Genomic DNA, 15,854 nt, shown 5'->3' with positions numbered 1-15,854 from the left:
AGTTCATGCAATTTTATTAATTTTTGGATGTTTATTGGTCGAGAACAAGAAATACTATAATAAAAGATAAATAAATGACGTCTCGGACGTCAGGCGATCGTCCAGTATGAACTAACACGACCACATACAACATCCAGTACAGAAATCACTCCCCATAATGTTTGTTTTTTGCAGATAGAGCAAATATATGCACATCACATACACAAACACACAAGTCAGAACAACAGGAGACGCGCCGTTACGTTATTATTACTTTTTATAACACTTATGCATGATTTACACTGGTTATATGTGAAGTAAATACGTGCATGTCAGGGCGAACTCGCACTTGAATGTTTATTCCCGTTTTTTAATATTGGTTTTTGAAATGAATAACGACTCGTTTTCTTGTTTTTCAACTTTGGGATTTGAAGTGAAAAATGAATGAAGGTACACGGAGCTGGAACCTTTTATCTGGACTTTTTTCTCTACAGAATACATTACACTGTGTGCACAATTATTAGGCAAGTTGTATTTTTGAGGATTAATTTTATTATTGAACAACTACAGTGCTCTCGGTCAATCCAAAATTTTAATAAACCTTAATCCTAAATATTTAAGAAAGTAAAAGTGAGGTTTTGGCTTTCTTAGGAGAATATCTATGGGTGCATAATTATTGGGCAACTATTAGTGTGCAGAATTATTATGCAACTAAATGAAAAACTAAAATTTTCCCATCTCACTTGTTTATGTTTATCTGTTGAAGTAAGAATAATAAACAAACAATTCAAAATTTACAAATAAACATTTCTGACATTTCAAAATAAAAATCAGTGACCAATCTAGCCACCCTTCTTTTCAATGACAGCCATAAGCCTTCCATTCATGGAGTCTGTCAGTTTCTTGATCTGTTGACGATCAACTTTTTGTGCAGCAGCAACCACATACTCCCAGACACTGTTCAGAGAGGTGTATTGTTTTCCTTCACCGTAAATCTCCCATTTAAGAAGGGCCCACAAGTTCTCAATAGGTTTTAGGTCAGGTGAGGAGGGGGCCATGTCATTATTCTTTCATCTTTTAGGCCTTTACTGGCTAGCCACGCAGTGGAGTACTTTGATGCATGCGATGGAGCATTGTCCTGCATACAAATCATGGTCTACTTAAAAGATGAAGACCTTTTCCTGTACCACTGCTTGAAGAAAGTGTCTTCTAAAAACTGGCAGTAGGTTTGGGAGTTGATTTTGAGTCCATTTTAAACACAAAAAGGTCCAACAAGCTTTAATATCTTTAATAATAATAATACTAATAATACCAGCCCATAGCAGTACCCCACCTCCACCTTGTCGTCTGAGTCGAAGAGGAGCTCTGTGCCCGTTACTGATCCAGCCACGGGCCCATCCATCTGGTCCATCAGATATTTCTTGGCCCAGTCTTGACTTTTTAACTTATGTGTCTTGTTCAGTAGTGGTCGGGTTTCAGCCTTCCTTACCTTGGCCATGTCTATGAGCACTGAACACCTTGTACTTCTGGGCACTCCAGGTAGGTTGCAGTTCTGGAAAATGACACCACTGGAAGATAATGGTTCCTGGTAGCTTCACGTTTAATTCTTCTCAAATCTTTGGCGGTTAACTTGCATCTTCTTTTCTCAACACATTTCTTGCGACCCTGTTGACTATTTGCAACAAAACGCTTGATGGTTCTGTGATCACGGCCCAATATCTTAGCAATTTCAAGAGTGCTGCATCCCTCTGAAAGAATTTTTAAAATTTTTGACTTTTCAGAGTCAGTTAAATCTTTTTTTAGGCCCATTTTGCCTGAGGAAAAGAAGCTGCCTAATAATTATGCACACCTTGATATAGGGTGTTGATCTCCTTAGGCCACACCCTCCCTCATTACACAAATACACATCACCTAATATGCTTAAATCCAATAAGCATTCAAGTTTATATAGCTTGGAGTTGAAAAATATGCATATAAATGATGATATGGTCAAAATACTCACTTGCCTAATAATTGTGCACACAGTGTATTCTGCTGCTCATCCGACCAGTGTTAATTTCGTTGATGAATGATTTTCGTCATAGTTTTCGTCAACCAACCTTTTTTTCATGACGAAAACGAGACGAAAACTAAATCGAAACTACATAAACAGATAAGAACTATGACGAAATGAATCGACACTTTCATCAATTAATAAAAACGAGACGAAAATGTTTGGCAGGGACGACATCCAATCACTGATTTAGTTTTGTGGAAGGTAGGGACAAGTTAGAAAGAGATCCAATCAGAACTACTTTAGCGTATGTGGAGGGGCGGGACAAGCCGATTAGCCATCCAATCAGAACTAATCTTTTGCGGTACCACGGTAAGACCACACTGGCACACATTTGATCTAAACCCGGGAAGACCAGACTAGCCTGTGAACTGTCGTTACTCATGGAACCAGGTTAACTCCACAATGTCAACAGGGAGAAAGAGGAGAGCCGATATATGGACACATTTCTCTTTTAACGTCGTGAAAAACAAGACGATGTGTAAACCATGTGGGGCGACGATCTCAGGTAAAAACACAACAAATCTGAAACCACATCTGGCACCGCTGGCAGTATAATGGCAACATAACGGCACAGCTGCTTTTACAGTACCCAGGTTGAAAAAGAATGTAATATGCAATTTGTTATGAACAATGAATATATGTTTCAGGCAGAGCAGGCCTACTGGTCATTAATATTCTGTTACTGTTATGCTCAATAAGCAGCTCAGGTAAATAAAGATGTTTAAAATAAGTTAAATCTGATTTTATGTGTATTGCACATTCAAACATTAATAATATTCCATAACTGATTAAAAAATAAGGGAAGTGATGAAAAAGCGTTTACATTTTACACCCTTTTTATGTATTTTAGGGCGGCACGGTGGCTAAGTGGGTAGCGCTGTCGCCTCACAGCAAGAAAGTCCTGGGTTCGATCCCCAGGTGGGGCGGTCGAGGTCCTTTCTGTGTGGAGTTTGCATGTTCTCCTCGTGTTTGTGTGAGTTTCCTCCGGGTGCTCTGGTTTCCTCCCACAGTCCAAAGACATGCAAGTGAGGTGAATTGAAGATACTAAAATTGTCCATGACTGATATAACCGTGTGAATCAAATAAACTTGTGTAATGAGTACCGTTCCTGTCATGAATGTAACTAATGTGTAAAAACATGACGTTAAAATCCTAATAAACAAACAAATATGTATTTTAGTCGACTGAATCGACTGTAGATTTAGTCGACTAAAGTCTTATTATAATTAGTCGACTAAAACTAGACTAAAACTAAAACAATTCAGATGACTAAAATATGACTAAAACTAAATCAAAATTTGCTGTCAAAATTAACACTGCATCCGACTCTTCTCCACCACTGAATCAGAACCATCTCCAAATAACTGAGCCATTATTATTCTTTTTACTAACCAGCTCCTCCACCATCTCCATGCTATCATGGGAGGTTTACTTACAGAACTGTGTTCTGAGGGCAGAAAGAATTGGCGGTGGGGGGGGGGGTTTGTTCTGTGGGGGAGAGAGGTCAGGCATTGGGGTAATGTGCAGAGACAAACTGAGAGAAAAGACAAACTGTCAGATCTAATTGGAACGCAACGTCGTCTATATCGATATAAACGATATTGTCTTATCTTATATTGTGTATGAAAATATATTGATATTTTATCAAATCTCGGTATATCACCCAGCCCTACTATATACCACTGCAAATAAGTGAGGATAATTCCTGATCTGCCCACCGTTGGTGCATCAGGGGCAATAAGTAATAATAATGAGAAGAAGAACATAAATAAGAATAAGACGTAATAATGAGTAATATAATTATGCAAGTCTGCAGAAATAAGAGAAAATACAAAGCAGTGTAACGTGTAAAGAACACGTAGCATGATTCATAAAAGGTTTTAATCTATAAATAAAACTGTTTGATTGACGTCTTTATAAACCAGTTCAGAAAGAACCATAACAGCAGGAATCACAAGAGAATGAACAGAGACTGTATAAGAGTCTATAGCATGTGCAGAACTTTAGGTAGAAAACACCACAAAAGATTTAGAACAAAGCAGACAGGGAGGAGAATAGTTCTCAGCCACCGGCGCTTCCACCACACAGGTGCTAAACCAAGTAAAAACATCAGAGTTCCATCAGGGTGGAGATGTTGGTATAGTTATCAGCTATGTGAAAACCAGGAAGATTTAATAAAATATTACTGATTCTTTCCAGTGTGAATGTGCTGGTGTTTTATAAGATCACTCTGATTCGTAAAACTTTTCCCACACTGTGAGCACTGATAGGGTTTCTCTCCAGTGTGAATGCGCTGGTGTATTTTCAGATGACTCTGATGATTAAAACTTTTCCCACACTGTGAGCACTGATACGGTTTCTCTCCAGTGTGAATGCGCTGGTGTATTTTCAGATAACTCTGATGATTAAAACTTTTCCCACACTGTGAGCACTGATACGGTTTCTCTCCAGTGTGAATGCGCTGGTGTATTTTCAGATAACTCTGATGATTAAAACTCTTCCCACACTGTGAGCACTGATACGGTTTCTCTCCAGTGTGAATGCGCTGGTGGATTTTGAGATTAATCTGTCGATTAAAGCTCTTCCCACACTGTGAGCACTGATACGGTTTCTCTCCAGTGTGAATGCGCTGGTGTGTTTTCAGATTACCCTGTTCACTAAAACTCTTTCCACACTGTGAGCACTGATACGGTTTCTCTCCAGTGTGAATGCGCTGGTGTGTTTTCAGATGACTCTGTTCACTAAAACTCTTTCCACACTGTGAGCACTGATACGGTTTCTCTCCTGTGTGAATGCGCTGGTGTTCTTTAAGATAACTCTGACGATTAAAGCTCTTCCCACACTGTGAGCACTGATACGGTTTCTCTCCAGTGTGAATGCGCTGGTGTAGTTTAAGAGCACTGGAAGAACTAAAGCTCTTCCCACACTGTGAGCACTGATACGGTTTCTCTCCGGTGTGAATGCGCTGGTGTATTTTAAGAGCACTGGGAGATCTAAAGCTCTTCCCACACTGTGAGCAGATGTTCCTTCTGTTCTGTTCTCTGGTGAGAGAGCTGTTAATGCTGACAGCACCAGAGGACGTCTGCTGATCACTGGAGCTTCTGGTGGGCGTCAGATCCTCATGTTCAGTCTTAATCTTCACCAGGGTCTCATATTTGACACTGTGGGGGGTCTTGATGTGTTTGTGGAGATGATTTTGGGTTGTACAGGAACGTGGACTCGAGGAGCAGCAGAAATCCTTGTTCAGTCCTGAAGAAGAAAAACACAAGCTGCTCTTGTAACACAATCAATTACAAACATCACAATAAACACAGAGCAGATCAAATGATTTTCAAAGCTAAAAGTGAAGAGGAGCAAAGACACGGTACTGAGTGAGTATAGAGTGAGATAAAGAGTAAATAACCTCAGCACTTTTACTTTCAATATAGCAACAGAACATATTCACTCTTTTACACGCCTCAGTTATTTACTGGATTATATTATTAATATTATAAATATCATTATTATTATTATCATTACTGATGATAGAAACATTCTGACAGATGAACCATTAATAAATAAAACAGGTTTCATTGCTCAAGATTCGAAACATTCTCACTGACATCATCTTCATCTTCAGGTTCCTCCTTCTTCTGAGGCAGGACACCTCCAAGTGATTGGTACACTGAGGAGAGGTGTCTATCAGAGGTGATGAGTTCCAGAGGGATTAATGATACTTCACCTGAAATCACATCAACATGTGAAGAAAGATCAACAACTGGGACTAGTGTAGGGAGGCGTGTTGTTGTTGTTGTTTTAATGATATAATAAATCTTAGTTCCATTAAAAACTTGAGTCCAGACTGGAGTGAAGCAGCACTTCTCCACAGGACAGAACCATACAGGACAGATTCTGATCCACTATCCACTAATTACTGACCCCAGTACTGACCATCCTGTTCTGTACCACACTGTCTGGTGGAAAAGTGCTAAATTGTTCCATATGTACTTACAGCAGAAATCTTCATCTTCAGATCCTTCATCTTTTATATCCATGGGGGCGATGTGTCCCACTTCTGCTGACTGCATTATTAAAGATCTAACATAAAGACACACACACACATGGATGAATGGATGGATAGATGGATGGATAGACAGACAGAGCAGCACATATTTACACATTTCAACAGATCAAAGTATTTACATATAATTGCTGTCTGTTTTTATTCATGGATCTGAAAATGTGACGATCTGGTTGGTCATTACAAAAGCAAAATCAAAATAAAGAAACTGTAAAATTACGTGTAAACAAAGATACTTAATGCTTTTCTATGAAAAACAGCCTCATATCGAAGCTAAATGAACTTTATGTTTGTACAGATCAGTAAGAGAGAATCATCATATGTATCATAAAGATCACAAGAGCCAATGTGTGTCTCATATGAGAGACGTCGTCCCACCTGCCATCATGTTGTTATTGTCACATGGGTTGAGGTGTGAATGGGGGTTAAACTATGTAGTTAATAATCGCTGTTGTAAGTCACCACCTTCGTTTAAAGATTCGTTTAAGACTGGGATTAGTGCTCGAGTGAACGCTGGCGCGACTTGCTGCCGCTGCTCGCCGGTAATCCAAGTTTTATTGTCGCTTAACTAAGTTTTATCTTAAACTTTTAAAACTGGCGTTTCTCTGGACTATGCAATTGTTCTAATCTGGGCAGGTAAAGCTTTCTTTTGGTGGTATTAGCAAGATTAGCGATTTAGCCATACGGACTTGAACCGCTTCTACCTGTGTTTACCTGTCCAAGCTGCCCTGCGGTTTCACCTAAAATGCTAACCGGAAGGATCCATATCTGGTCGGTGTTTGTCTGGACTCTGCTGGCATTTATTCACCAACCTGTGACGGGCCTGCTTCAGTACTCTGCTGCTGAGCTTCTCCGGTTGCGTTTCCACCTGTCTGCACCTCCACCGGATTTATTACGGCTACACCCGGATATAGCATTCCTGCCTCGCCGGAGATATATTCACCGCGGGTCTCGTCGGAATGTTCAGGAAGACTCGTCGAAAGCAATAAAATCATTCTGGTCTACTTTTCGTCGTCCTCAGCGCAACACCGGTCGGGTTGCTGACCACAGTGTGCTAGCCTGCCTAGCCCGGTCGGCTAACACCCCGGCTAAATGCGAAAACTCCATTGTCAACTTCGGTCTGCTCAACATCTGCTCACTCACGAGCAAGGGACATCTCATCCAAGATCTCATCACGGACCGTAAGTTGGACTTTCTCTGTTTAACCGAAACTTGGCAACAACCAACTGACTTTACACAACTTAATGAATCAACTCCTCCGGGGTTTGTTTACATCTCCCAACCACGTGTCACCAGTCGGGGAGGAGGTCTCGCGATAATTCACCACGAGAAGTGGAAAGTCTCGTCGGTGTCTGTCCCTACCTTCTCCTCCTTTGAATCGACCGTGTGTAAGCTGTCTGGATCTATTCCCACCATCATTACTGTCATCTATCGTCCACCAAAACCAAACAGAGAATTTTTAAATGACTTTGCCACTCTGCTCACACACCTGTCCACCCTTTCACCAAATAACATTGTGCTGGGTGATTTTAATATTCATATGGACAATATTAATAACCCTCTTACCAAAGATTTCATAAGTTGTATTGAGGGTTTTGGACTTCAGCAGTATATCAATTTTCCCACTCACAGCAAGGGTCACATCCTGGATTTAATTTGCTGTTCAGGTTTATCTCCTCTAGACAGTACCGCTGATGAACTCCCCATATCTGACCATTTCTTCCTTTCATTTAATGTCTGTCTCTCTCTGTCTATCAATAAATTCCCCCGTCTCATTTCTTTCCGCAATATTAAGGACATTGATTTGGATTCTCTCTCTTCCAGTATTAACTCCACAATGGACAACCATAATCTAACCACCCTTGATGACCTGGTATCACACTACAATACTGGGCTTCATTCTGTACTCGACTCCCTGGCTCCACTAAAAATTAAGTCCGTTTCATTCTCCCGTCCAGCCCCCTGGTTTACGCCCGAACTCCGGCTCATGAAGGCTAAAGGACGGCAACTTGAGCGGCTCCAAAGGAAAACTGGACTTTCTGTTCATAAAGACATGTACAAAGATCATATGCTACACTACAAGGATTGTATTTCACAAAGTAAATCCAATTATTACACTGACATAATCCATTCAAACGAAGGTAATTTTAAGTCACTATTTTCATTGTACAAAAGTATTACTCAAGCCCCGGACTCTCTTCCATCTCACCTGCATTCAGTTGACTTTTGTAACTCACTAATGTCATTCTTTAATGAAAAAACCAGTACAATTCACCATCATCTTAGTTTACAACCAACTTCCAGGATTACCTCTGATTTCTCTCCTCCAGCTCATTCTTTCTCTCTCTTTCATCTCCCTTCCACCTCTGAAATCTCAGACATCATCCGGAAGCTTAAGCCATCTACTTGTCAGTTAGACCCCATCCCCTCAGTATTAGTAAAAACCTGTCTTCCCTCACTGGTTCCTATCATTTCTTCCATTATCCATTCCTCTCTTTCCACTGGAACTGTTCCTGCTTCTTTCAAAACTGCAGTAATAATTCCGATTCTGAAAAAACCTGGTGCAGATCCAACTAATTTCAATAATCTACGGCCAATTTCTAATCTACCCTTCATTTCCAAAATTCTAGAAAAAATAGTAGCATCTCAACTACATACTTACTTATCCTATAACAACCTGTATGAACAGTTCCAGTCTGGTTTCCGCCCTCTCCATAGCACAGAAACTGCTCTGATAAAAGTCACCAATGACCTCCTCATGGCAGCTGATTCCGGTTCACTCTCCATCCTTATCCTACTAGACCTAAGTGCAGCATTTGACACCATCTGTCACACCACCCTCCTCAATAGACTTTCTTCCATTGGTATCACTCAGACTCCCCTAAGCTGGTTCAAATCATATCTCTCCTGTCGCACTCAGTTTATTCAGCTTAAAACATTTACATCTCAGCCCTCTCCTGTTGCTTCAGGTGTGCCCCAGGGCTCTGTCTTGGGGCCCCTTCTTTTCATCATTTACCTCCTTCCCCTTGGCCACATCTTTCGTAAACACCACATTAGCTTCCACTGTTATGCGGATGACACCCAGCTCTATTTCTCCTGCAAACCCACTCTCAACATCCCACCCACCTCCCTTACTGATTGTTTAACAGAAATAAAATCCTGGTTTTCGGCAAATCTCCTAAAATTAAACAGTGATAAAACTGAGGTTCTCCTCGTTGGTACTAAAACAACATTATCCAAAACCAACAGTCTGTCTATTGACATTGACAATTTTTCTGTTATCCCCTCAACTCTGGTAAAGAGTTTGGGTGTCATCCTCGACACTACTCTATCATTCCAAGCCCATATCAATAACATTACCCGGTCTGCTTATTTCCACCTACGTAATATCAGTCGTCTTCGCCCATCTCTTACTCCACATACCACTGCCATTCTTGTTCATAGCCTTGTCACTTCCCGTCTAGACTATTGTAATTCTCTCCTTTTCGGTCTTCCACACAAATCTCTCCATAAGCTTCAACTGGTCCAAAACTCAGCTGCCCGTATTATCACTAGAACCCCTTCTTTCCACCATATCACTCCTGTTCTGTCACAGCTCCACTGGCTCCCGGTCAAGTTCCGCATCAATTACAAAATCCTTCTTCTCACTTTCAAGGCCATCCATAATCTCGCTCCAACTTATCTCTCTAATCTTCTCACTGTTGCTACTCCCTCTCGTTCTCTCAGATCTTCCTCCTCTATTCACTTTACTGTACCCTCTGCCCGTCTCACCACCATGGGGAGCAGAGCTTTTAGTCGCTCTGCTCCCCGACTTTGGAATTCTCTGCCATCTGACTTACGGAACATAAGCTCTCTCCAACAGTTCAAATCCTCACTTAAGACTCACCTGTTTAGGACAGCCTATAACACCTGATTGGTGCTTTTGCTGTGTCATAGTTTTAACTGTTTTAATTGCTGCTTGTTTGTTTCTTTGTATTTTATTGTTGTGGTGATTGTAAGGTGTCCTTGGGTGTCAGAAAGGCGCCTATGAAATAAAATGTATTATAAAGATGATCATTCCAGACACAGATGGCCTCCTTTAGTCCTCTTTTAAATCTGCCTTCTATGTCCAAAATGTGAACATCTGTATGCTAAAAGTTGTGCCTTCTCCTCCAGGTACAGATGTAGAGCTGAGTATTGTGCTGATGAGATGAATCTGCTATATTGTAGCATGAACTGTGGAGTGATTTAGTCTCTCCTATGTAAAGGTGTGATCACTCCTCACTGCATTGTACATCACACAACACTGCTCACTTTGTGCTGGAACATTTTGTACTTGGGATGAACCAGTTTCTCTTCCAAATGGGTTTTGATGGAGACTCAAGACTATCAGGACCTGAATGACTGAACACCTACACAGACATGTAAAAAACTGCTAAAATAAAAAGATAAACATCTGTAAACAAAGCTAAAATAAACTTGACGTGTTTCTATAACAACGAGCTATAAAACCTGTAAGCTGTGAAAGAAAAATAGATGTTTTATCTATACAGCTGTAAAAAACATAAACAAAGCTAAAATAACGTTTATCTTTACCTTTATCTAAATCTTAAAATAATCAATAAACTCAGTCGAATCACTAAGCTGAATCGGTTCAGATGAATCGTTTCGTTAGTACTGAATCTTGTCGTGCTAACAGCGGAGTAGCACTTTCGGTGTTTAAATTGGGAAAAAAGAGTTCAAGCTACTTAAATCCTTAGTCATTAACTACATTAATAATCATTTAGTAATAGTGTAGTTAGCTGAATTGTAATAAACACATTAATAAACTATTTTACTTACAGATTCACTTCAGTACAAACACGCTGCTGCTTCTGCTTCTTCTTCTTGTTGTTTGAACTGAGCTGGTTGATCTACAGCGTTTAGGTTTATTCTCCCTCTACTGGACGGAAGTGAAACATCAGCGCCACATTCATTCAATAACGAATCGAACCGCAGTTCAGTTCAGTCAACTACATTATAACTAATAATAAAACATCAAATAAGCAGCCTGTGGGGTGGATGGGGACACTGACTGTTAACTATTCTGGTCCCTTTTCTAATTCTCATGTGCTATTGCTCACCTACAGTTTTACAGTTACTAATGGTGGCACTGTGGTTTATGGATTAGATTAGATAATATATACAGATAGAACAATGTAAAGTAGTCAGTGTACAGATTGTATAACAGTGTAAATTTGCTGTGCTCTCAAAAAAACTCAACACACAGCCATTCATGTCTAAACCATTGGCAAAGTAAATGAATACACCCTGTTTTGTTCTCTTTAATAAAGAACTGTATTCTTTATATGTTTCCTTTTTGAGTTTTTTTTTATTAGAAGAAGAAGATATACTTTTTTGTCACATATACATATACAGTTGTACAGTACAATAAAATTCTTTCTTTGCATATCCCAGCTTGTTTGGAAGCTGGGGTCAGCCACCTTACAGCGCCCCTGGAGCAGACAGGGTTAGTGGCCTTGCTCAAGGACCCAACAGTGGCTGCATAGCAGAGCCTGGATTTGAACCCCCAATCTTCCGGTTGATAGCCCAAAGCTCTACCCACTAGGCTCATATTTTATGTAGCAAAAAAAGGTTTGGAAATTGTGCATTTTAGTAGATGGACTAATTTTAAAGTTACCCCCTACTTAATTAATGATTTATTAATATATACACATGACTAGTAAATGTATATGTATGTCATGACTTTACTTGGTGGGGCACATCATCATGACTTCATGCTGAATGTAGACAAATTTCATGATGCATAGATACATTAACTAATGATGTGCAAATATGTAGTTATTAATAAATGGATAGTTTATTGAAAAATTGAAATTTGAATCATGAAACAGTGCACCAAACCAAAATATCCAGTCAACAATGGATGGGCTATAGTCTCTAACTATAGCATAACAGCAAGGTGGAGCTGCAAGGTAGATATGGCTAATAAAAGGGCAGGTAAGTGTACACTACAACATCTCAGCAATGCTGAAACATTCATGTCGTTGCAACACACATTAATATATCACTACCAGGATAGGCCACAGGTGTGTTCAGAATGGTCCACCATCCAAAAAATAGTTGGTCAGTGATGGGTTATGTATAACAGAAATGTCAATATTTTTTTCCATGCATTTCCCAGCGTTATTCAGTGTTGTGTGTGGAACATAAAGGACAAGAAAACTGTGGAATACTGATTCAATTTACCTTCTCAAAAACACCAACTACAGCTGTTGTTCAAGACCTGATAACTACAGGTAAATAATTTAACCTATACAGTATATACATGTATATATAAAGATGATATATAAACAGTGTCTAATTTAAATAGTCTCTGCATACACAATTTACTGTGCATTACTGAAAGAATGTTAATTAATACAGTGAGTAATTAATTAGTTAACAGCATTACTTAATAATATTGTGGCATCGTGCCTGTAAGCAGCTAGTGCCAGTAATTAGGGGGCGGAACATTCATGTTTCCCAGAATGCTTCCTGGGTTCAGTCTAGTTACCGTGGGGGTATTTTATAGCTGGGTCTGTGGGATCGGCATTCGTTCACATGTTAAAGTTACACTACCAGTACTGTAGTTCTGTTCAAAAGAACGTGTATCTCGGTGAGTGAGTTAATAAAACTGCTGAAATGAGCAATTTCTCTGCCTCTGGGTTCTTCACTTCATCACAATGGTGTCAGAAGTGGGGTCAAGAAGTTTCTCCAGCGGAAAAGCTGCATTGAGCCCTAAATGAAGTAGAGCAAGCCTTGGAGGAACAGGAAGCGCAGTTGCAAGGTACACTTGCGGGTTTTGGTACAGAGCATCAGGCCGCTCAGTTCCTAGAGATGTCCGCGGCATATGAGGGCACCAAGAGCCATTCTCTACGCCATGACGTTGCTCCAGCGAGGACGGTGCAGCAGCAGATGGCGAGCCATGGCGTCGCTCATGTGTGCGAGAGGACGGCGTGCCAATGGCGGCACAACTTCCACGCTTTGACGGCAGCGCACCGTGGGAATGCTACGAGCTCAATGCACAACTCAACACTGCGGCGCGCCATCTCAGGTGGACAGCAGAGGACACGGCGCTACAACTAAGCCTGGTGCTGGAAGGAGAAGCGCTGCGAGTTCTTTTAGACGTACCGGAGTCCGAGCACGGCAAGTTGGAATCACTAAAAATAGCGCTACGTCGCCGCTTCGGCAGAACGCCACCCACGGAGCAACAGCGACGTGCGCTGAGAGAAAAAAAGAGACGCAAGGGCGAATGGGTAAGCGTCTTGGCGGTGGAACTTAGCACGCTGGCATGGCAGGCTTACCCACAGTTCCCAGAAGAGGTGCAGCAATAACTGGCATTGGAGGCGTTTATCAATGCATTAACACCAGAGCGGCTTCAACTGCATTTACGCTTAGCCGCACCGCTGAGCTTGGCGGATGCCGTTAGGGAGGCTGAGCGTGCTGAACCGATCATACACTGTGTGCACAATTATTAGGCAAGTTGTATTTTTGAGGATTAATTTTATTATTGAACAACTACGGTGCTCTCGGTCAATCCAAAATGTTAATAAACCTCAAACCTAAATATTTAAGAAAGTAAAAGTGAGGTTTTGGCTTTCTTAGGAGAATATCTGTGTGTGCATAATTATTGGGCAACTATTAGTGTGCAGAATTATTATGCAACTAAATGAAAAACTAAGATTTTCCCATCTCACTTGTTTATGTTTATCTGTTGAAGTAAGAATAATAAACAAACAATTCAAAATTTACAAATAAACATTTCTGACATTTCAAAATAAAAATCAGTGACCAATCTAGCCACCCTTCTTTTCAATGACAGTCATAAGCCTTCCATTCATGGAGTCTGTCAGTTTCTTAATCTGTTGATGATCAACTTTTTGTGCAGCAGCAACCACATACTCCCAGACACTGTTCAGAGAGGTGTATTGTTTTCCTTCACCGTAAATCTCCCTTTTAAGAAGGGCCCACAAGTTCTCAATAGGGTTTAGGTCAGGTGAGGAAGGGGGCCATGTCATTATTCTTTCATCTTTTAGGCCTTTACTGGCTAGCCACGCAGTGGAGTACATGGTGATGGTGGACGCTGGCGCATTTGGCTGCTGCTACCGTTGCCGTATTTTGTCGTATTTTATTGTTTTATTATCGTTTTTCGTTTTCATCTTTTTACACACCCTGTGGCTATATTTATTTTTATGTCACTTTTGATACTTTCATTAGTTCTTTGATACTTTTGTTCTTTCTGCTGTGCATCGCGTCTGCGGCCGGTGGTGAACGGTGGGTGAGTTTTCCTGGGATCGGCACAATGTTGAATTATTCCGTTGACCAGCTGATGAAGTTCAACAATTGCACTACTCCATCGTGCGTTCTGGTCATCAAACAGCTTGGACTCCTTCGCCGGCCTCGTTATATTCACAGGGGCTCCCGGAGAAAGCTTGTTTATTTTCGAAACGGTAACGCTATTCCATCCTTCTGGTCAGCCGTGTGCACTGCCGCTCCGCAAACACATCATCAGAGCACTGCTGCCCTGCACACTAGTAGCGGTGTAGTCTCCATGACAACGCTGTCCACGGAGTGGGATGGGAAACACGGAGTGAATTCTGCACATGATCTTGTCCGCAATTACTCATTGAATTTCAGACCTGTTAATCTCAGGTGTGTTCAGCCTGACACATCGGCGCTCAGCTGGCCTGTCCGGGTACGCCCACTTCGCCGTAGAAGAGAGGGAGCAGTCCAGTCAGACTCACTTCAATGCATCCCTTCAGTGAAGCCTGCTTTCAGAGCCAGAGGTGTGATAGGCAGTAATTTGCGGAAAATATACTGTGCGTCTCCGTCGGAACTGGAGTATCGCTCTATTGTACAGATGGCACTTATAAATGCTCGTTCAATTTCAAACAAGACTTTTATGCTGAATGATTTTATTTCTTCTAAGGATCTTGATTTTATGTTTATAGTAGAGACGTGGATGAAGCCTGGTGAGAGCTGTCAGCTCTCCGAACTGTGCCCACCAGATTATAGATGCTTTAATTGCCCAAGATTAACTGGGCGTGGGGGTGGACTTGCTGCTGTTTTTAAAAACAGTTTAAATTGTTCTCCTGTGTCTTTGGGGGTATTTGAAAGTTTTGAACTGCTGGCTTTTAAAGTTTTAAGTGATAACCCAGTGCTTTGTGTTGTAATTTATCGGCCACCTAAGACAAATGCATATTTTCTTTTAGAATTCTCGGAATTGTTGTCATCCATTGTACTTGACTTTGATAAGATTTTATTGTTAGGGGATTTTAACATGCATGTTGATGACAGTGCAAGTGGATGGTCCAAAGAATTCTTAGATACTGCTGAATCTTTTAATTTTGTGCAACATGTGTCAGGCCCAACCCATGTTCGTGGACATACTTTGGATTTGGTTTTTACTTTAGGACTTAGTCTAAATTCTCTGTGGTCGGAAGATTTGGGAATTTCTTCCAGTCGAAAGCTGCAAATTCCAAACACATTATATGCTCTCGGCTTTTTAATGAAGACACAGCGGCAAAATTTTCAACTATATTTAATGATTTATCTGCACCATTATTGCAGTCTGCAGATCTTACTGTTATGGCTGATGCTTTTAATGATTTATGTTTAACAGTTTTAGATGAGGTGGCTCCATTTAAGACCAGATCTAAATTAACAACTCTATCTCCTTGGTTAAACAGTGAAATTCTGGATCTCAAAAGGAAACGTAGACAGGCGGAGCGTAAATGG

The sequence above is a fragment of the Trichomycterus rosablanca genome, chromosome 2 (assembly GCF_030014385.1).
Source record: "Trichomycterus rosablanca isolate fTriRos1 chromosome 2, fTriRos1.hap1, whole genome shotgun sequence".
NCBI classification, from domain to species: Eukaryota; Metazoa; Chordata; class Actinopteri; order Siluriformes; family Trichomycteridae; genus Trichomycterus; species Trichomycterus rosablanca.
The sequence above is the reverse complement of the archived record's forward strand: the minus strand, read 5'-3'. Positions refer to the sequence as shown.